General features: G+C 40.8%; 1 long non-coding RNA gene across 1 annotated transcript; it reads right to left on the bottom strand.

Annotated features, from left to right (window-relative positions):
- Positions 1-1,031: 1,031 nt before the first annotated feature.
- LOC109167822 lies at positions 1,032-22,607 on the bottom strand. The gene is made up of 3 exons (XR_002051918.1): positions 22,558-22,607; positions 14,057-14,062; positions 1,032-1,068 (listed from the first exon to the last, which is right to left on the bottom strand). It is a non-coding gene; the product is annotated as an uncharacterized LOC109167822 (long non-coding RNA).
- Between the last annotated feature and the right edge of the window lie 180 nt (positions 22,608-22,787).

The following is a 22,787-nucleotide window of genomic DNA, read 5'->3' as shown; positions in this document are numbered from 1 at the left end:
ATGATATTACTAATTGACTGAAAATATAAAAGGATCACTAATTGACTGATATTCTACCCTTATATAATTTCACCCGAGTCACCCATCCTGATGGACGGAAGGTTTTGGCTATAGACGAAGATGGACAAGATTGTGTTGCTACTACCAATATTGTCTACAAAGAGGTTTCAATAATGTGTAAATATAATCGATGATATTATGTTTTTTTAAATGACAAAATTGCTCTATATCTATACAAAAAATATATATTTTCCATGCAAATGAATTAGGATATCAATTCATTCTTATAACTGAGTTGCTAGAGAACGTGCACATTTGCCTAATTTATAAAAATACCGAACAATAATAAATAAAATCTCCAAAGTTACAGCACCACATGTGTACATCTACACATTAGCTATTAATTTGAGCAATTATTTGCTCAAATTCAAGCAATGATAACATAAAAACACATAAACGATCCAAACCATATCTTCAATTGCACAATATAATATTTGATGTTCTAATTTAAATAATTATATATCGATCAAAATATTCTTAATATATTACAACAAATCCATTCCGTGCAACCTACGGGTAAAAATACTAGTTTTGGCTAATCCCTATTCCTTTCCCTCCGATGTTTTAAAAAAAAATAATAAAAAAAATAAAAATAAAAAAAATAGGAAGCAGCCCCAACATCCCACAACACCCTTTGGCTCAAAAGTTTTACAAATTTCGACTTCTCATACTCTCATCAAGACTCACTCTCACTTACTACCAAAATCAATTAAGCGACTCAAAGTCGAAAGGACTTCACAACACACATGTTTCTGCTTTCAACTTTCTTCTGCTCATCGTGCTGAGCAATACCATGTGCCAGAGCTTGAAAACAAACACATCTCAGTATGAAATTGATAGTATAAACTCTATGATGCAAACTCAAATCCGAAGTTGCCTTGACGCTCCATGGTTCCATCTTAACCAGACACTCCAATCAGATTCACTCTTGAATTGCCCGTTCACTGCACGGTTTGAATTTTCCTCTTCTCAGCATGCTGATGCCTTCTCCTGTTTCTCTTTCTCGATCTCGGCAATGGGTACTGCAACTCTTCATTGTCACTAAAATCATCATTTGCCCGTTCAATGCACGGTTTGAACTTTCCAACTCCTCTTTCTCAATCTCGACAATGGGTGACTGCAACTCTTCATTGTCACTAAAATCATCATCGGACGAGTCATCCTCGTCATCATCCGCCATTTCTCTATCAGACCCATCCTCGTCATCATCACTTTGAAACCCATCTATCTCGATCTCATCTTCAGCTTCCTCTGCCTTTGCAGCTTCTGAAGATATACAAGGTAGAAAATGATATCAAACATTAAGAGAATATACCATCTAAAGTGTTAATGAAACGAATAGAAAAACGAGTATAGGAAAAACATGGTTACTTACTAGCAAGTTGATCCTTGTATGCAACAAGGAGGTCAAGAATGGCCTTAAAATGCCCTCAAGCAATCTGTCAATAAGAAACAAACTCAGAAGTTGTAGTATGCCCGTTCACTGCACGGTTCATGGCCAACAAGAAAAATAACTAATCTTACTTATATATTCTATTTATCATTCAAAACAGTCCATGACTATAACTAATCACCTTTGGTACGGTTCTTTGGTATTGCCCAGTATATAATCATACAGTCGGAGAGTAACACTAATAATTTGTTTACCGTCATATTTCAAATTTGCGGAGACTATAATCGAGAAGAATGCATGCCTCTGTTAGTAGCAAATGAGCTTATAAAGCAATTGGTCAAATGGCGGCAGTTCTATTGAGTTTTTCGTTTAGCCAGAATGTGGTCGTGATCTTTCTTGCACATATGTCACCGCTTTTTTTTCTTTTAAATTAGTGTTTCTCATCCGTTAGATATGTCTTGCTTTCTGAGTTTTCTCATGGGCGCACCGTTCTCATTTGTGCTTTTAAGTGAAAATAGGTGCACTTGTAAGTGATTGTACTTACACTTTTTACTTGCAAAGGTACACCAACTACATGCACTTATAACACATTTACTTGCACCAAAGTTCGAGTTATTTACGAAAATGTCACGATTTGTTGATCTGGACACTGAATAGTTATAAATGGTTCTTATTTCTCTCCTGAACGACCGTTCGCATTAGAGCGTCTCCATATATATATATATATATATATATATATATATATATATATATATATATATATACACACACACGAAATTAACAGATAATAATCAAAATTATATAAAAAATCTCTAACTATTAACCGATTTCGCGCCCAAAAAATAGTAAATAGTAAAGATAAATTTAAAAAATGAGCTTAAATATTTCATAATAATACCCTACATCATCATTAATTAAAAATGGAACAAAAATTAGTTAAATTAGAAAAAGAAATAAATATTAATAATTGATTGAAAATTAAAAAATGGAAAAGAAACGAAAATTAGGTTAATTGGAAAATGAAATGAATATTAGTAATTGACTGAAAATAAAAAGTGATCCATAATTGACTAAAATGGAAAATAAAATGGTAAGATCATTGCATTTTAATTTTTCACAATAATATTACATAGTACAATAAATCAAATCACAATTTGATAGGAATATTTTTGTAAGTTCTGATGAGCCAAATGTACTTTAGATCCCCTTAGTTTTTAGGTCTTTTAGTACAAGCATCATAAATCAGAATATCGAGTCAAAAGGAATCTACCATAGGAAGAACAAAATTAATTTGGGAAATTAATTTTGGTCCTACGAGTATTCATCCGAGAAAGAAGCATAAAGGAATGGCGTTGCAAGGGTTGATTGGATGAGCTTAACGGCGAAATGGTAGAAGTCCTTACTTTAAATAATCACACCCGAGATTGATTCCCCCCCCTAAGGATTTGATTTTTACAAGTCAAGTTTTCGGACAAGCACAATGTTCCTAAAGGAGCACGATGCGGACAAGCACAATGTCCTTAAGGAGCACAATGTGTACAAGCGAGATGTGCCCAAGGAGCACAATGTTCTGAAAAGGAGCACAATGTTCTAAAAGAGCACAATGTGAACAAGCACGATGTGTCCAAAGGAGCACAATGTGACCAAATCAGAAAGAGCACAATGTTCAAGTCAAACAAGCAAGAAGTGCCCAAGTCAAAGGAGCACAATGTGGCAAAGAAGCAAGATGTTCAAAAAATGAATAAATTCGACGGAATTTATTTTGGATCAGCCCACATGCCACAAGAATCCAAAATTGCCTGAAGATATTCGATCAGAACGGAAAAATATTTATGAAGACATGAATATAAAAACTTATCCTAGAAATAAATTCTATCAAATGAATTTATTTCAAAGATTCGTTGGATATTCAAATTGACAACAAAAAATAATATTTTAAGAAACAACTTGACAATCAAGTTGAGATAAAATATTATTTTGTCAGGCAAGTTGACAATCAAATCAAAATTGAAGATCTACTATTGTCAACAATATCAGGCTATGAAGTTTCAAATTTCAAATATCAAATTATCCCACTCCAACGGATATATTTGATTGCCTATAAAAAGCCATGAAGACTTGAAGATACAAGTAGAGGTGCAAGACACACGGATAAACAAAGTGCAAAAATTCAAAAGTGCAAGTGCTCAAATATTCTTAGAGACTTAGTCTGAATAGTCTCAAATCTAGTTGGAGAGAGATACAATTACCTTTGTATTTGTAATTGTAGAAAGAGTATAGCTGTGTGCAAAATACTCTAGTGAGTGTAGCTGTGTGCAAAACACTCGTAATTGCTAAGTGTAGCTTTGTGCAAGACACTTGGTTGGCGTTGAGTATAGCTGTGTGCAAAATACTCGGAGTTGAGTGTAGCTGTGTGCGAAACACTCGGAGTTGGGTGTAGCTGTGTGCAAGACATCCGGAAGAAGTGCTTGTGTAGCGCTTATTCACTATTGTAACTGTGTGTGGAAAATAGTGAATTACTCCTAGAAGTGAATGGAGTAAAGTGGACTAAGAAGATTACGTCACTTCCGTACCACTATAAATTGCCTCTCTCATTTACATACCGCACTTACATAATTTGCTCTATTTATCTATCTTATCCGACTAACCCGTTTACTATTCACAATTAATCTTAATCGTTCGGGTTTAGTGTGTTTTCACGTATGCATGTGACTCAAACTTCTCGAGCTTGAATATTGGATTATTCTAAGCAAGTTTGACGTGTTGCATGTAACGTTTGTTACACGGTCGACGTGACACGATATTTATTTACAATCTTGAATATTATTATTATATATTGAGTGCACCATCTCCTTTATATATTCAAGATATCTCTGTCACTTTACATATCATCTGTACCCATCTTACATGCACATTTAAATTATTGGTTGGGCATAACTCTTTCCATACTATTATTCCGCTGTGCAGTTTTAAACTTGCTCTATTTACTTGTTACTTAGAGTTGAAGTTACCAAAGAGTTATTTATTGTGAAAAAGCTTGAAAGTCTATTCACCCCCCCCCCCCCCCTCTAGACTTTCACCACCCTATCGGGACCAACAATTGGTATTAGAGTGTTGTCTATTTGAGTCAATTTTGACTGCTAGACAGATCTCGAAAAATCAAGATGATGAAAATAGATATGGCTCTTGCCCAAAATCTATTGTTTTCCTTAGAGAAATTTGATGATTGGAAAATTCGCATGCATGTACATTTATCCGCGTTACATGATGAAATGTGGGAAGTTGTTACAAGTGGTCCTATTGAAATTTTACAAGTCAACACCTCATCCGTACAAACAAGTGACACTCCACAATACATTCCAAAACCGAAAGCGGAATGGTCTCGTGAAGATAGAACAAGAAATAACTTGGACAATATTGCCAAGGATATTTTGTTTAAATCTATCGATGACACGATATTTCCAAAAGTTCGAAAGTGTCAATCCGCGAAGGAAGTTTGGGAAACTCTCATTCAAATTGGTGAAGGAGACGACCAAGAAAAGGATAATAAGCTCACCATAGCATTAAAGAAATTTGAGGATTTCAAAATGCTAAACGGCGAGAATATTACCGACATGGAAACAAGATTTGCCAAAATCTTAGGAGAGATTAATGATCTTGGAAAAGATATTAATCAAAAAGAAATCTCACTCAAAATTCTACGTGGTCTACCATCAACATGGGACATGAAGGTCACGGCCATGAGAGATCATAGGGATCTAAAAACCCTATCGACCGATAAGCTCTTTAGTGATCTAAAAGCTTATGAATTTGAGATGAAATCAAGATTAGAGGAAGATCATGAAGAAAAGAACAACGCGCTTGTAGCTGAGCAATCATCAACTTCAAGGTCAGTACAAAATGTTGAATTATTGCCTAACGATCAATTTGCTCTCTTTGTCAAGAAATTTAGGAAATTCATGAAGAGAAGCAACTACAAGAAAAATCCACAAGGAAAATCATGGAATGCAACAAAGAATTCAAAGAAAGAAATAGCTAAGGAAGACTCGAATTTGTGCTACAACTGTAGAAAGCCTGGACACTTTGCAGCTAGTTGTCCACACCCCAAGGTAAGTAAAAGTCAATATACAAATGTTTCTAACTCTCAACAGGAAGAATTCAAGACCAAAGATAAAAGGTTCATAAAGGAGAGAAGAAAAGCACTTATTAGTGACCCACTTGAGATAAGTGAGTCAGAAGAATCTTCAAGTGATGAAAGTGACACCTCAAAGGATGACAATGCAATGTTTTGCATGAGCATCTCTAACAAAACACCCTACGAGGACATGTGTCTTATGGCAAATGGAAATGAAGAAAATGAGGTAACATCTAATTCTTATGATTCTGTAAATTCTTCATTTTCTACAGAGTCCTTCTTTCACTTAATGGAAGAATGTCAAACCGTAATGGACACTCACTCTCAACTCAAAGAGCGCAATTGTCTATTGATTCTCGAAAAAGATCAATTAAATGAAAAATTGCAAAATGCTCTACTTGAAGTGAAAGACTTGAAAGATAAAATTATTTGTCTTCAAGAAGAGTGTAAATCAAGGGAAGTGAGAGAACACAACCTTAGAGAGGTTATAGCAACATTTACACATGCATCCAAAATAATGGACAAAATGGTAAATATGCAAAAACCCTCAAGTGATAAAACCGGACTCGGTTATGATCCATCGTGTTCTCAAGCCTCCAAAAACTTGGCCAATTCTACTACTACTTTAAATAATAAAGTCCAAGTAGTAAAATTTGTAAAAGGTCAAGAAAGCACAGTGAGACAAGGAATTGGTCACCAAACTAATGTCAAAATTAATGCTGTTAGGCCGAAGCCTCAAAGAAACAATATTTCGCCTAAACAGTATGTAAAAAGACAAAAGTTTGTTCCTAAATGGAAATACACCAATGAGTCTAGTGCACAAAGCCCTCATAGGAGAATGGGAAGGAATCCAAGAATTGAGGCAGGGAGATTTTATCCCTCCAAACAAGATTGGTTTGATAATATTAAACCATGGACTAAGTCCAGATTTAATGCCTATCATAGGCTCAAACAATCTACCTCCCACGTGCCAAAAAATCGAGTAAATTTTCAAAAATCAGCACAAAAAATGTTTTCAAAAATTAAATATGATTATAATGTGTTTAATGGTTACCAATCACCTAGACTTAGATCAGTGAGTACAAGATGGATTTGGGTACCAAAAATGACTAACACCCAAGGACCCAAGTCAAGTTGGGTACCTAAAAATGTGTAATTTATTTGCAGGAAGTTTGGTACTTCGATAGTGGATGCTCTAGACACATGACTGGAAATAAATCTAGTCTTGTGAATCTTAAAAATATCGAATGACCAAAAGTCGTATTCGGTGGAAATGAACGATACGGCATAACAAAAGGAATTGGTACAATATTTCGAAATGGTTTGAAAATCGAAGATGTATCCTTTGTTGAAGGTCTAAAATTCAACTTGCTAAGTACAAGTCAATTTTGTGACAAAGGATATCTAGTAGAATTCTTCAAAGATAAATGTCAAGTGAAGAATAATTCCTCGGGAGAAGTCGTGCTCGAAGGAATAAGGAAGAAAAATATGTATGTTGTGGATTGGAATACAACCAAAGAATCAGTGTGCCTACTAGAAAACAACTCACACGTAACAAGTTGGGAATGGCATAAGAAGTTGAATCATCTAAACTTCAAGACTATCAACAAGCTAGCAAGAAACAAACTCGTTGAAGGTCTACCCAACATTGTTTACAAGAAAGATCAAATATGTGATGCCTGCCAAAGAGGAAAGCAAATCAAGTCATCTTTCAAATCCAAAGCTCAAGAATCTACAACAAGACCGCTAAGTCTACTACACATGGATCTATTCGATCCAGTAGACCCAGTAAGTCTAAGTGGTAAGAAATATACACTAGTTGTTGTTGATGATTTTTCCATGTACACAAGGACGATATTTCTCAAAAAGAAAAATGAAGTAGAGCAAAAGTTGCCAGAACTACCCAAGCTACTACAAAACGAGAAAGACTTGAAAATTGCAAAAATCCGAACTGATCGTGGAACAGAGTTCGTGAATCAAGTAATTGAAGCCTTGTAACACCCCCGATTTTCAGGATATTTAAAACTTACAAAATAAAGGTGAAATCTCGTTGAATCCCAAAACATAGTACAAGAGTATGGGGTGCTATGCCACACCTGAGCTAGAGAACTCAGGTGCACAGGCTAACTGACTAATATCCTCAAATAGTATCAGTACTAAAACAAGGCACGCAGGCCGAAAGGGAAGAACTATCTAAGCTACGTCCAAGCTTCTAGCGCACTCCAGTGAACTACTCGTCTGTGCCTGAAAGCCAAATATATCTGTTCAGCGAGAGATGCTGGTAACCCACTCCAACGCGTTGAAGTACAATACATATAGAGATATATATAGATATACGAAAACCATTTTAATGCATGAAGATATATCCTGCGAGACTCTAGCTTTTAAAACCGGGAATGACTCGACAGATAAGGCTAGACACAAGCAACAGTTATAACAGGCGTATACAATCCTTAACAGGCAAGACAGATAAAGCTGAGCACAATTAATAATCATAACCCGATGTAAACAATCCCCAGCATAAATCCCATAGTCACATCCCCCAATATACTCATAAACACAACTCATCCATATCTCATCATATAGCACACTTTGTTGGCGCCACAGGACCAATCGCATGCCCATACATGAGGGTCAGCGCATATAGCTCTGACACGGCTCCGCAGCACCCTGCCCCGTCTCACATTACGGAGGAGTCGATCGCAACCGACTAATGAACCGCAGTTCTATATAATATTTATATACCTGACCGGTCTTTACCAGCCTGGTTAACAGTTGGGATGGTTCTCAACCCATTCAACTGCCCGTATAGTGGACCTTTGTCCTATATAATATTTTTATACCTGACCGGTCTTTACCAGCCTGGTTAACAGCCGGTATGGTTCTCAGCCCATCCGACTGTCCGTATAGTGGAACTTAGTCCTATATAATATTTATATACCTGACTGGTCTTTACCAGCATGGTTAACAGCCGGTATGGTTCTCAGCCCACCCGACTGCCCGTATAGCCTGATTAATCTCAACCAAATCGGGGTAACACGTAGCAAGCACATGCAACCCACATTAACACATTGGGAAAGGGGAGAAAATGTATAACAAAACCTATGCGTGATCCTTCACATGCTAAGAATAGTCCTAAGGGGTTCATACACCTTTCACCTAGGTCAGCGGGATACCAATTCAACTAGCATGCAATATATAAGACTCATACAACCTACGAACGGTACCCGAAATATCAAACTAGACATAGGCACGACAGACGGAGTCCGTTGGGACACCACGGGGGTCAGGGAAACATCAAACGGGGAAGCCGAAACCCCGGGTTGGGGTATTTTCCAGCGGGTAGCCGGTGGGTGGGGGTCCACCCGCCGGCGTGCACTGTTCCGGGCAGCGTGTGCCCGACGGGCAGCTGCCCGCTGCCGAGACTGCCCGACTTGGCCACGGGTAGGTGGCGGGTCCCCTACCCCCCACTGACTCTTTTCATCACAAAAACGCCCCGGGAACCGTTGTGGAACCCGAAACCATGCTTAGACACTTTACAACGCAATTAACGATCAACACGTAGTCAATTAACGGATCAAATACGAGAAACGTACGGCACATAACCTATCATGCTTTTCTAACATAATCGACACCCCAAACATGCGATTTCCCACCCGATACACCAAGAATGATATCATACGATACAACCTAGGGTTCTAATCACTTTTATACCCACAAGAATACGATTCGTCCTCCAATTACAAGATTCGGTGCAAATAACACATAAGCATCAAGAATGCCATACAATTATCAAGAACGACATATAAACATCAAGAACTCCACATAATCATCGAGAACATCATAATTATCAAGAATCTCCCAATATCAAGATCACCCATGGGATTATCCCATCAATCATCAATAATAATATCGCAAATCATCAATACACAATAATATGGGGAAATCCTACGGGGGAAATCATAGCTATGAAAATAGGTTTTGTTGAGACATGGGTTACCTCTTAGCCTTAATTAATTCCTCGGCTATGAAGGGCCTTTCTTTAAGCTTTCTTGCTTTCTTGATTTCTTCTAGGGGGATTCTTGGAGCTCTTTGGGGTGGTGGGCGTTATTCTTGTGGTGGGGGGTTTCTAGGTGCCCCTTAATCCCCTATTTATATATTTAGGAGTCCTAGTTAGGAACTAATATTATGGCTTGCTAATTCTATTTCTTTTGGAACTAAGGATTGGGTTTAGGGATAAGGGCCCATGGATTATGGTGGGCCTTTTTCCCTAATTAATTATTATAATTTATTCTTTCTCTTGGGCTATGGGTTAATTAATTAATTGGTTTTAGGGGCCGTAACACGGGGTGTTACACTCTCCCCCCCCCCCCCCCCTTACGAGGGGCTTCGTCCCCGAAGCCCGGTGCGTTAATCCATTCTTTCACCCCCTAGGCATTCCGCATCTTGGCCTCCCGGTTAGGAATGTGGCCCCACGTTTTTGCCTTATCTGGGGTAGACTGGTTTTCTGGTGGTGTTGTGATAGAAAGGTTTCGGGTCTACCTCGGTCTCCTGCTCCTGAGCTGGACGTCCCGCGAGTGCCCAAGGTGGCCTCGATCACTGCCACCCTCTGATCTAGTGCGCGTGTCGTACGGATCAAGGATGAGAACCCTTCCTCCATGATTTGATTTTGCCGGTTGAGCTGTGCGAGTATGCATTCATTGATTGAGCCCTCGTTTTGCTCCCTTGGGTTCCCTCCTGATCGTGGCTGCACCGACGGGTTGGGTTCTGTAACACCCCGTGTTACGGCCTTCAATCCCAAATTAATTATTTAATTAATCCTGTTAATAATAATTAAATATGATTTAATTCGGTTAGGTTTCCCTTTAATTAATTAATAAAGGTCCACCATGAACCGTGGACCCTTGCCTAAACTAGAGTCTTAAGCCTATTAGGAATAAAGAGGGTAAACCTTTTACTAATCATATTCTAATTAGGAATCCTAGACATATATAACTATTAGGAATAAAGAAAGTAGACCTTTATTATTCAGAGTATGATTAGGATTCCTGATTCTATAAATAGGGGATTAGAAAGCAATTAGAGCCCACATCATAATAAATAGCACCACACAAGAATTCCCAAGAATTCCCCACCACAATAATCTCTCACCACCCAAAGAGCTCCAAGAATTCCCCTAGAAGAAATCAAGAAAGCAAGAAAGCTTAAAGAAAGACCCTTCATAGCCAAGGAATTAATTAAGGCTAAGAGGTAACCCATGTCTCAACAAAACCTATTTTCATAGCTATGATTCCCCTCTTAGGATTTCCCCATATTATTGTGTATTGATGATTTGTGATATTATTATTGATGATTGATGGGATAATTCCATGGGTGATCTTGATATTGGGAGATTCTTGATAATTATGATGTTCTTGATGATTCTGTGGAGTTCTTGATGTTTATATGTCATTCTTGATAATTGTATGGAATTCTTGATGCTTATGTGTTATTTGCACCGAATCTTGTAATTGGAGGACGAATCGTATTCTTGTGGGTATAAAAGTGATTAGAACCCTAGGTTGTACCGTATGATATCATTCTTGGTATATCGGGTGGGAAATCGCATGTTTGGGGTGTCGATTATGTTAGAAAAGCATGATAGGTTATGTGCCGTACGTTTCTCGTATTTGATCCGTTAATTGACTACGTGTTGATCGTTAATTGCGTTGTAAAGTGTCTAAGCATGGTTTCGGGTTCCACAATGGTTCCCGGGGCGTTTTTGTGATGAAAAGAGTCAGTGGGGGGTAGGTGGGGGTAGGGGACCCGCCACCCACCCGCGGCCAAGTCGGGCAGTCCCGGCAGCGGGCAGCTGCCCGCCGGGCACCCGCTGCCCGGAACAGTGCATGCCGGCGGGCAGCCGGCGGGTGGACCCCCACCCACCGGTTACCCGCTGGAAAATACCCCAACCCGGGGTTTCGGCTTCCCCGTTTGATGTTCCCCCGACCCCCGTGGTGTCCCAACGAACTCCGTCTATCGTGCCTATGTCTAGTTTGATATTTCGGATACCGTTCGTAGGTTGTATACGTCCTATATATTGCATGCTAGTTGGACTGGTATCCCGTTAACCTAGGTATAAGAAGAATGAACCCCTTAGCAGTATTCTTAGTTGTGGATGACCACGCATAGGTTTCGTTATACGTTTTCACCCTTCCCAATGTGTCAATATGGGTTGCATGTGCTTGCTATGTGTTATGTGTGCATGTCACCCCGATGTGGTTGAGATCAATCGGGCTATACGGGCAGTCGGATGAGCTGAGAACCATACCGGCTGTTAACCAGGCTGGTAAAGACCAGTCAGGTATATAAATATTATATAGGACTAAGTTCCACTATACGGGCAGTCGGATGGGCTGAGAACCATACCGGCTGTTAACCAGGCTGGTAGAGACCGGTCAGGTATATAAATATTATATAGGACAAAGGTCCACTATACGGGCAGTTGAATGGGCTGAGAACCATCCCAACTGTTAACCAGGCTGGTAAAGACCGGTCAGGTATATAAATATTTTGTAGGACAAAGGTCCATTAGTCGGTTGCGATCGGCTCCTCCGTAATGTGAGACGGGGCAGGGTGCTGCGGGGCCGTGTCAGAGCTATATGCGCTGACCCTCATGTATGGGCATGCGATTGGTCCTGTGGCGCCAACAAAGTGTGCTATATGATGAGATATGGATGAGTTGTGTTTATGAGTATATTGGGGGATGTGACTATGGGATTTATGCTGGGGATCGTTTATGTTGGGTTATGGTTATTAATTGTGCTTATCTTATCTGTCTTGCCTGTTGTACACTGTATATGCTTGGTATAACTGCTGTCTGTGCTTAGCCCTATCTGTTGAGTCATTCCCTGTTTTAAAAGCTAGAGTTCGTAGGATATATCTTCATGTTCAAAATGGTTTTCGTATATCTATATATATATCTATATGTATTGTATTTCAACGCGTTGGAGTGGGTTACCAGCATCTCTCGCTGAACAGATATATTTGGCTTTCAGGCACAGAAGAATAAGTCACTGGAGCGCGCTAGAACTTGGAGCGTAGAAGTAGATAGTTTCCCTTTCGGCATGCGTGCCATGTTTATGCATTTACATTATTGAGGGTATTAGTTAGTTAGCCTGTGCACCTGAGTTCTCTAGCTCAGGTGTGGCTTAGCACCCCGTACTCTTGTATTATGTTTTGGGATTTAATGAGATTTCACCTTTATTTTATAAGTTTTAAATGTCTTGAAAATCTGGGGTTAGCTCAGGTTATAGCCTGTGCACCTGAGTTCTCTAGCTCAGGTTAGCCGGTTGCTTGATTTGCAAAACTCCATGTGTTTTAGCATGAGGGCCGGCAGGTTGAACTTGATTTTGTGTTTCAAGAAGTAAGCAAAAGTGCACTCCAAGCTCCCCACATCCTTGCTCTTGTTATTGGTGGGCAAGAAGCTATCGGTTACAATCATGACCAATATCTTTTGCTCCGCCGATAGCCACTTTCGGTTTGGTCGAGTGGCCGAGGTGAACCCGTCCTCCTTTCCGAGTAGGTACCCGAGGTAGTCCTTGTACCCCGTGGTTTGGGTATCAATCCACCCCTTCCGGTCATAGTTGGACACACCCGTGGCGGTCAATTTCAAGAGCTTGGCCAAACGGCCTTCGGAAAGCACAATTTCCTTGCCACGGACCTTGGGTGTGATTTCTACTTTGTCACCCCGTTTGGTGGCCTCAAGGTGTTAGTAGAATTCTTTCACCAAGTCGGGGTATGTATCCCCTTTATTGGCGAGGTAAGTATCTAAGAGCCCTTGATGTTTAAGCATATCAACCAATTCCGGAGAGAATTGGTCGGGTTCAAGTGCTTTACCTCCGATTACGGTGTAATCGGCGTTGCTCCACTCCGAGGTGCGGATCCCGAGGGGTTTCTTTGGCATTGTGATGCTTCGCTTGATGGTGACGTTTTCCGGCGAGTTTTTCCGGTGACTTTCCGGCGCGGCTCCGGCGCGTTTTTCCGGCGGTCTTTGGCGGTGCGGCTTTGTTGCGAGGGAGGCGGCGGCGACTGGGTTCCGGTGTTGGCTTGGCGAGGTGGGGCGGTGGTTTTCGGTGGCGTCGGGCAGTGGTGGCAGCGGGTGGAGCTCGGGCGGGTGGCGGGCGGCGCTGGCGTCGCGGGCGTCCTCCGGCGGTGAGGTCGGCGTGCGGTGGGGCGCCGTCTGGGCGGTCGATGGCGGCTCCGGCCGTGGGCGGCGATCGAATGGGGCTGCTGGTTTGGTGTTTGGGGTGGCGGGGAGGTGTGTAGGAGAGGGAAGGGGAGAAAGTGAGGGAGAAGAAGAAGAAGAAGAAGAGGAAGAAGAAGGGTTTTTGATTTGGGGATTTTGTGGGTTTTAGGGATTTGTAGGCGGCTTTAACAAGGGAGTGTTCCCTTAAGGTTTCAAGAAACACCTTTAGCCTAGTGGTCAAGACCTTAGTCTTATAAGTGGGAGGTCAAGAGTTCAATTCTCGTTGGTAACACTAGGTTCTTTGATGATGAGGCCCTTGTCTTTTTCCTTATTTTGGCTTCTAGTGGTGAGGTTTGGCTAGTTTGCAAATAGAACCGAATTATGAACTAATCTTTTATTTATAATATTTCCAAGTAATTAAGCTAAGTAAGTAGTTCTACCACGAAGGTGATTACAAGAAATTGCCAACCTAACCTAGGCAGAATTCGTCTTCTTGGCTTTCTCCCACGGGGTTTGCGTGGTCCTCGTCTTCTGGGCTTAGGTTCCCTCCCTCGAGATTGCCCTCGTTCCCGAGGTCGGCTTGAGTGCGGCTCATGACGAATATTTTTTCGGGAGCGCCGTAGTTTCCTTGATGAGTGGTGCCCCCATGTTGTCCCATGGTGGTAGTGCGTGGCCCTTGGGGTTGGGTGCAAAGGAAGGCCTTGTGACCTTCCTCTCCGCAGTTGAAGCATCGCAAGGGTTTGCCCATGCAATCCTTGCCTCTATGGTTCTTGTTGCATTTTGGGCAAGGAAAGCCCCTGGCGCTAGCGTCGTTATTCTCCCGAGGTGGCCTTTGGTTGGTCGGGTTGCCGGGTCTCGTGTTGACGTCGCTTCTTGTTCTTTTTACTGGTGGTGCCCCTCCTCCGGGGTTCCTCTTCCGCATTTGCTCCTGAACCCCGCGTTGGAGTAGTTGGATTCGGTAGAGATTAGCGGCACTGGAGTAAGCCTCGTTGAGAGTCCGAGGTCTGCTTACCACTAGTGCTTTTCGGGCTTCAAAGTTGAGGCCCGATACGAATCTCTCTATTTTGGTTACCTCGGTGGGGACAAGTTCGGGTGCGAAGCGTGCTAGTTCAAGGAATCGTTTGTGGTATTCCATAACGGTAGCTGTCCCTTGTTTCAGATGGAGAAACTCCTCGTACATGGACGCTCTCACGTGTGTTGGATAGAACCTCTCTCGTAGTCGCGTTTTGAGTTGTTCCCAGTTGAACCCCGGTTCTTGTTGGTAAGTGGGACCCTCGTGGATCCACCAGAGATCGGCCTCGTGTCCGAAGTAGAACGAGGCTATCTCCACGCGACGTTCTTCTGGGTATTCCACTAACCCGAGGATTTTGTCAAGGGTTCGGATCCATTCTTCCAGAATTCGGGATCCTCCTCTCCTGAGAATGTGGGTGGTCGGTGGTTAGAGACTTGTCGGGCGAAGTCGGTGTTCGCGTTCGACGGAGGTGGTGGGGGCCTGTGGCTGCGGAGAGCTACGTTGCTTAGTGCTTGGGCGACTTGTGTTAGTTGTTGTAGCATTTGGGTTAGGGGGTCGTGCGCGACGGGTTCTGGAGTCCTTGATTGTCTTCTGTTGGGTGCCATGATGTCGTCTTCCTGGGTCAATGTTTATAAGAACGTTAAATTGGGGCTTGGTGTCCTTCTTTGCGATAATGGGTGAAAGTTTTCTCCAGGTAAGGGAGGTTATGTGTAGGTTTCACAATCTCACCGCATGTCCTAAAGTTCCTAAATCTTATGTTCCTAGATACTTAGAGTTCGAGCCTATTGTCCTAAAGTCCGGTCTTAAGAGTCTTATCCTAGGGTCAAACTTAGGCTCTGATACCAACTGTAACACCCCCGATTTTCAGGATATTTAAAACTTACAAAATAAAGGTGAAATCTCGTTGAATCCCAAAACATAGTACAAGAGTATGGGGTGCTATGCCACACCTGAGCTAGAGAACTCAGGTGCACAGGCTAACTGACTAATATCCTCAAATAGTATCAGTACTAAAACAAGGCACGCAGGCCGAAAGGGAAGAACTATCTAAGCTACGTCCAAGCTTCTAGCGCACTCCAGTGAACTACTCGTCTGTGCCTGAAAGCCAAATATATCTGTTCAGCGAGAGATGCTGGTAACCCACTCCAACGCGTTGAAGTACAATACATATAGAGATATATATAGATATACGAAAACCATTTTAAAGCATGAAGATATATCCTGCGAGACTCTAGCTTTTAAAACCGGGAATGACTCGACAGATAAGGCTAGACACAAGCAACAGTTATAACAGGCGTATACAATCCTTAACAGGCAAGACAGATAAAGCTGAGCACAATTAATAATCATAACCCGATGTAAACAATCCCCAGCATAAATCCCATAGTCACATCCCCCAATATACTCATAAACACAACTCATCCATATCTCATCACATAGCACACTTTGTTGGCGCCACAGGACCAATCGCATGCCCATACATGAGGGTCAGCGCATATAGCTCTGACACGGCCCAGCAGCACCCTGCCCCGTCTCACATTACGGAGGAGTCGATCGCAACCGACTAATGAACCGCAGTTCTATATAATATTTATATACCTGACCGGTCTTTACCAGACTGGTTAACATTTGGGATGGTTCTCAACCCATTCAACTGCCCGTATAGTGGACCTTTGTCCTATATAATATTTATATACCTGACCGGTCTTTACCAGCCTGGTTAACAGCCGGTATGGTTCTCAGCCCATCCGACTGCCCGTATAGTGGAACTTAGTCCTATATAATATTTATATACCTGACTGGTCTCTACCAGCCTGGTTAACAGCCGGTATGGTTCTCAGCCCACCCGACTGCCCGTATAGCCCGATTGATCTCAACCAAATCGGGGTAACACGCACACATAACACGTAGCAAGCACATGCAACCCACATTAACAGATTGGGAAAGGGGAGAAAACGTATAACAAAACCTATGCGTGATCCTTCACATGCTAAGAATAGTCCTAAGGGGTTCATACACCTTTCACCTAGGTCAGCGGGATACCAATTCAACTAGCATGCCATATATAAGACTCATACAACCTACGAACGGTACCCGAAATATCAAACTAGACATAGGCACGACAGACGGAGTCCGTTGGGACACCACGGGGGTCGGGGAAACATCAAACGGGGAAGCCGAAACCCCGGGTTGGGGTATTTTCCAGCGGGTAGCCGGTGGGTGGGGGTCCACCCGCCGGCGTGCACTGTTCCGGGCAGCGGGTGCCCGGCGGGCAGCTGCCGGGACTGCCCGACTTGGCCACGGGTAGGTGGCGGGTCCCCTACCCCCACCTACCCCCCACTGACTCTTTTCATCACAAAAACGCCCCGGGAACCGTTGTGGAACCCGAAACCATGCTTAGACACTTTACAACGCAATTAACGATCAACACGTAGTCAATTAACGGATCAAATACGAGAAACGTACGGCACATAACCTATCATGCTTTTCTAACATAATCGACACCACAAACATGCGATATCCCACCCGATACACCAAGAATGATATCATACGATACAACCTAGGGTTCTAATCACTTTTATACCCACAAGAATACGATTCGTCCTCCAATTACAAGATTCGGTGCAAATAACACATAAGCATCAAGAATGCCATACAATTATCAAGAACGACATATAAACATCAAGAACTCCACATAATCATCGAGAACATCATAATTATCAAGAATCTCCCAATATCAAGATCACCCATGGGATTATCCCATCAATCATCAATAATAATATCGCAAATCATCAATACACAATAATATGGGGAAATCCTATGGGGGAAATCATAGCTATGAAAATAGGTTTTGTTGAGACATGGGTTACCTCTTAGCCTTAATTAATTCCTCGGCTATGAAGGGCCTTTCTTTAAGCTTTCTTGCTTTCTTGATTTCTTCTAGGGAGATTCTTGGAGCTCTTTGGGGTGGTGGGCGTTATTCTTGTGGTGGGGGGTTTCTAGGTGCCCCTTAATCCTCTATTTATATATTTAGGAGTCCTAGTTAGGAACTAATATTATGGCTTGCTAATTCTATTTCTTTTGGAACAAAGGATTGGGTTTAGGGATAAGGGCCCATGGATTATGGTGGGCCTTTTTCCCTAATTAATTATTATAATTTATTCTTTCTCTTGGGCTATGGGTTAATTAATTAATTGGTTTTAGGGGCCGTAACACGGGGTGTTACAAGCCTACTGCAATTCTCAAGGGATTCTACATCAATTATCTGCCGCACGTACACCTCAACAAAATGGTGTAGCCGAAAGAAGAAATAGAACGCTAAAAGAAGCCGCACGAGTGATGATTACGTCAGCCGAGCTACCTAAAAGATATTGGGCTGAAGCAATCAACACCGCTTGCTACACGCAAAATCGAAGCTTGATATACAAGTCTTACAATAAGACTCCGTACGAATTATGGAAAGGGAGAAAACCTAAACTCAATTACTTTCATACTTTTGGCATCAAATGTTTTATTCTTAATAATGGTAAAACATATCTAAAGACTTTTGATGAGCGTGCAGATGAAGGAATATTTTTGGGATATTCATCTACCAGCAAAGCATTCAGAGTATTGAACAAGAAATCAATGGTGGTAGAAGAATCAATTCATGTTACATTTGATGAAGCTCATAAGAAGGAAACCCAGAGCAACAAAAATGATCAGGAAAGATGTCAAGTTGAAAAATCATTTAATGATACTGACATATCTTTTAAAGATCAAATTATACAGGGTATGGAACAATTGGACATTGATTGCAATAGTGAAGGACACGTGGAAGCTAATGAAGATTCACACGTGGAAAATCAAAATTCTCAAGTTGAAACACAAGTTGGAGATCAATCTGATGAGCAAAATGTGTCTACCTCCAATTTACCTACTGAACAAGGGAACGTGGAAAGCCTATGCAACCTACAACCTAACTTGAGATGGCTCAAAAATCACCCTCCAGAGCTAGTAATTAGAGATCCACGAGAAGGAGTAAGAACAAGGTCCTCAAATATACACACTTTATTTTCTTGTTTTCTTTCTCAGGTGGAGCCCCACAAGCATTGAAGAAGCTCTAAGTGATCCAGATTGGATTAATGCAATGCAAGAAGAGCTTGATCAATTTAAAAGAAGTGACGTATGGGAATTAGTTCCAAGACCTGAGAATTACAATGTAATTGGAACAAAATGGGTCTTTCGGAACAAGGCAAATGAGGATGGAACTGTCATTCGAAATAAAGCACGATTAGTGGCAAAAGGTTATTCACAAGAAGAAGGCATAGACTTCGATGAAACATTTGCACCTGTTGCAAGACTAGAAGCCATCAGAATATTTCTAGCTTATGCCGCGTAAAAGAATTTCACTGTCTATCAAATGGACGTGAAAAGTGCATTTCTAAACGGCTTACTTGAAGAGGAAGTCTACGTTGAGCAACCTCCCGGTTTCGAGGTAAAAGGTGATATTGATAAGGTCTACAGATTAAAGAAGGCGTTATATGGGTTAAAACAAGCACCGAGAGCTTGGTACGACACCCTATCAACGTTCCTAATTAACTGTGATTTTACAAAAGGCCTTGTTGATAAAACCTTATTTAGAATTCAAGAAAATTATCACATTTTATTGGTACAAATTTATGTTGATGATATTATCTTTGGTAGTACTAATAAAACTTTATGTGAGAAATTTTCCAAGCTAATGCAGAATAAGTTCGAGATGAGTATGATGGGAGAGTTGAACTACTTTCTTGAATTACAAGTAAAGCAACTCAACGAAGGAATATTCATCAATCAGGGCAAATACACGAAAGATCTTATAAAGAAATTTGGTCAAGATGGAAAATCCTCAATCAAGATCCCGATGAGCACATCTTTAAGATTAGATAAAGATGATGAAGGCAAGGACGTTGACGAAACAAAATATCGAGGAATGATTGGATCATTACTATATCTCACTGCAAGTCGACCAGATATATCTTACTCAGGGGGAGTATGTGCTAGGTTTCAGTCAAAGCCAAAAGAAAGTCATTTTCTTGCTACCAAGAAAATCATCCGATACCTAAAAGGAACAGTCAATGTGGGATTATGGTATCCCAAAGAAGGTAATTTTACACTAACTGGTTTCTCAGATGCAGACTTTGCAGGATGTAAAATCGATCGAAAAAGTACCTCAGGGACATGCCAGTTCTTAGGGGGAAGATTGGTATCATGGTTTAGCAAAAAGCAAAACTTCATAGCCACAAGCACAGCCGAAGCTGAATATATAGCTGCTGGGAGTTGTTGCGCGCAAATTCTTTGAATGAAACAACAACAGAAAGATTATGGCATGAATTGTGAAAATGTCAACATATTATGTGACAATACTAGTGCCATAGCCATAACACACAATCCCGTGTTACATTCAAAAACAAAACACATTGATGTGAGACATCATTTTATCCGGGATCATGTCGAAAAAAAAGAATTATCAATTGAATACATCCCGACTGAAAATCAAATAGCTGACATTCTCACAAAGCCTCTGTGTGAATCAAGATTTTCGAAATTAAGACACGAGATGGGCATGATTGAGTTGAGCTAAGTTTCTAAACTCTTTTTAAATTAAAAGCTCAAATTTTTCATCTGAAAATTCGTTACTTTATCTGATTTAATTAAATTCGTGTCTATGTGTCTCTCATGCAAAAATGTCACATCTTAACATTTAAGTCTACAATAAATATTGAAAAAGCACACATTGCATGCATGTCTAACCGTGTATCTATTTACCTATATGAAAATTATTTAGATTTACAAAATCTTACCATTTAAGAGATGACAAGATGGTATGATGATGAGTTATCTTAAATAAGAGCATCTTTTTATGGTAGTTGCACATAAGAAATAGTCTAAAAAGAATCAATTTCTTTTTCTTTCTCCAAATTACATTTAACGTGTATATATACATGCACATATTATTTTCGGAACAGATTTAGTGCTCTATGAATTTTATTTCAGGTAAAATCAGTCCGAGCATCTAAATTTTTGGCGCCACATCAGCAGACAAATTGGATGGAGAATATATAACCTAAACTAACTATTAGTTAGGTCAAAGGTTGGAAATCATTAGAATATCAAAAATACCCCTCACTTATTAAAAGTCAAAATTCAATTGTGAGGATATTTTTGTAAAGGCATCTCCTTTTTCACCCAACCGGTCGAAAAGCCACCATTCCACTCAAAACTCTCCAAAGCCTTTACACCTTCCATACCCGAAACCTTTCAAGCTTCATCTCTCTCAATCTCAAATCCAAAAATACCAAACACATTATGGCCGCCATTGGAGATTCAAGCTCCCACCCGAATGAAGAACAACTCAATCTTGCCAAGCTAGCAGTTGGAATCAAGGCCGGAGGAAGCTTTGACCCACACGGATTTCTCAAAGAGGCCAAGAACTCTCAACTTGCACAAAGGATCATCCATGCACTTCAACAAAGCAATCTCATGAGGTTATGTTCTTATCCATACTCAGGATTTTATGATGAGGATGTAGCAGATTTCTATGTGAATGCCAAGGTTGTTGGGTGGACCATTGAGTCCACCGTAAATGGAACTCTCATCACCATTGATGAACAAGAGTTGCACACAACTTTTGGACTTCCTATATCTAGTCCAGAACAACCACTGTTGGATTTAGATATACACACATATGATCACACGGAAGTTTGGACAGAAATTCGAAATGAGAATGCTTCTCTCGAACCAAATCTTTCCGGTCAAAAATCTGATTTGAAGCTAGAGTATGAAATGCTAGTCAAAATCATGTACAAATGTGTTTTATGCAAATTGAATAGTATGGAGGATATATCACCTGTGAGAATTGGATATTTGCATGTCGTGATGAATGATGTTAAAGGTGACTGGATTAAGCTTATTTTGAGCCGGATTGCACATTTTGTGAAAGGTGCAAAGATTAGGAATGGCAAGTTCAACCACATTCTAGGGTTCGGGTTACTTATTGGAGAAATTATAAAGAGAAAAGGATTACCAATGAGGTCTAGAAAGCCATTTGGAAACAACCGGATTTTATTTAAAGATCATGAAGTGTCAACCGAGTTGAATTCCAAAAGGAAGAGGAAACCGAGAGGAATTCCTGCTAGGAAAAGGCCAGTAGCAGAAATTCTTGGTTTAGCTTCTCAAACCTCAATCCAACCCCATGAAAACCCAACCTCTAGTCACGAACCAAACTCAAGCCAAAATCCTAACTCAAGCCAAAATCCTACCACAAGCCAAAATCCCACCATGAGTCACAATCCTACATCAAACCTTGATCCCAACACAAACCAAAATGTCTTGAACCCTTTTTCCCGAATTGCCGAAATAGAGACAGTGTTGAATGAGGAAATTTATCAAGTTGATGGACTTGATTTGATATTGGTGAATGAATACCAAAGAGTTCTCAATTGGAGAAATTGGAGACTTGGTTCCTATCAAGAATTAATGACAAGAGGACCGAGTATGCAAGAAGAAGAATTATTTTCTTTGAATTGGATTGGAAATTTTGATGTTGGCCATGCAACATTGATGTCTACTGTGAATGGAACTTTTGTGAGAAAATTAAAAGCTAAGTTGGCCGAGACTCCACTTGATGACACAGTCCAAGGAAATATGCCAACTGAAGATGATTTCCTAGTTGAGATGGACTTCACAACACACATGTTTCTGCTTTCAACTTTCCTCTGCTCAGCGTGCTGAGCAATGCCATGTGCGAGAGCTTGATAACAACTCTATGAGTCTATGATGCAAACTCGAATCCCAAGTTGCCTTGACGCTCCATGGTTCCATCTCAACCAGACACTCCAATCAAATTCACTCTTAAATTGTCCGTTCACTGCACGATTTGAACTTTCATCTGCTCATCATCTGCCATTTCTCAATCAGACCCATCCTTATCATCATCACT

The sequence above is a fragment of the Ipomoea nil genome, unplaced genomic scaffold (assembly GCF_001879475.1).
Source record: "Ipomoea nil cultivar Tokyo-kokei standard unplaced genomic scaffold, Asagao_1.1 scaffold3170, whole genome shotgun sequence".
NCBI classification, from domain to species: domain Eukaryota; kingdom Viridiplantae; phylum Streptophyta; class Magnoliopsida; order Solanales; family Convolvulaceae; genus Ipomoea; species Ipomoea nil.
This window is presented reverse-complemented; position numbering and strand designations above follow the sequence as displayed.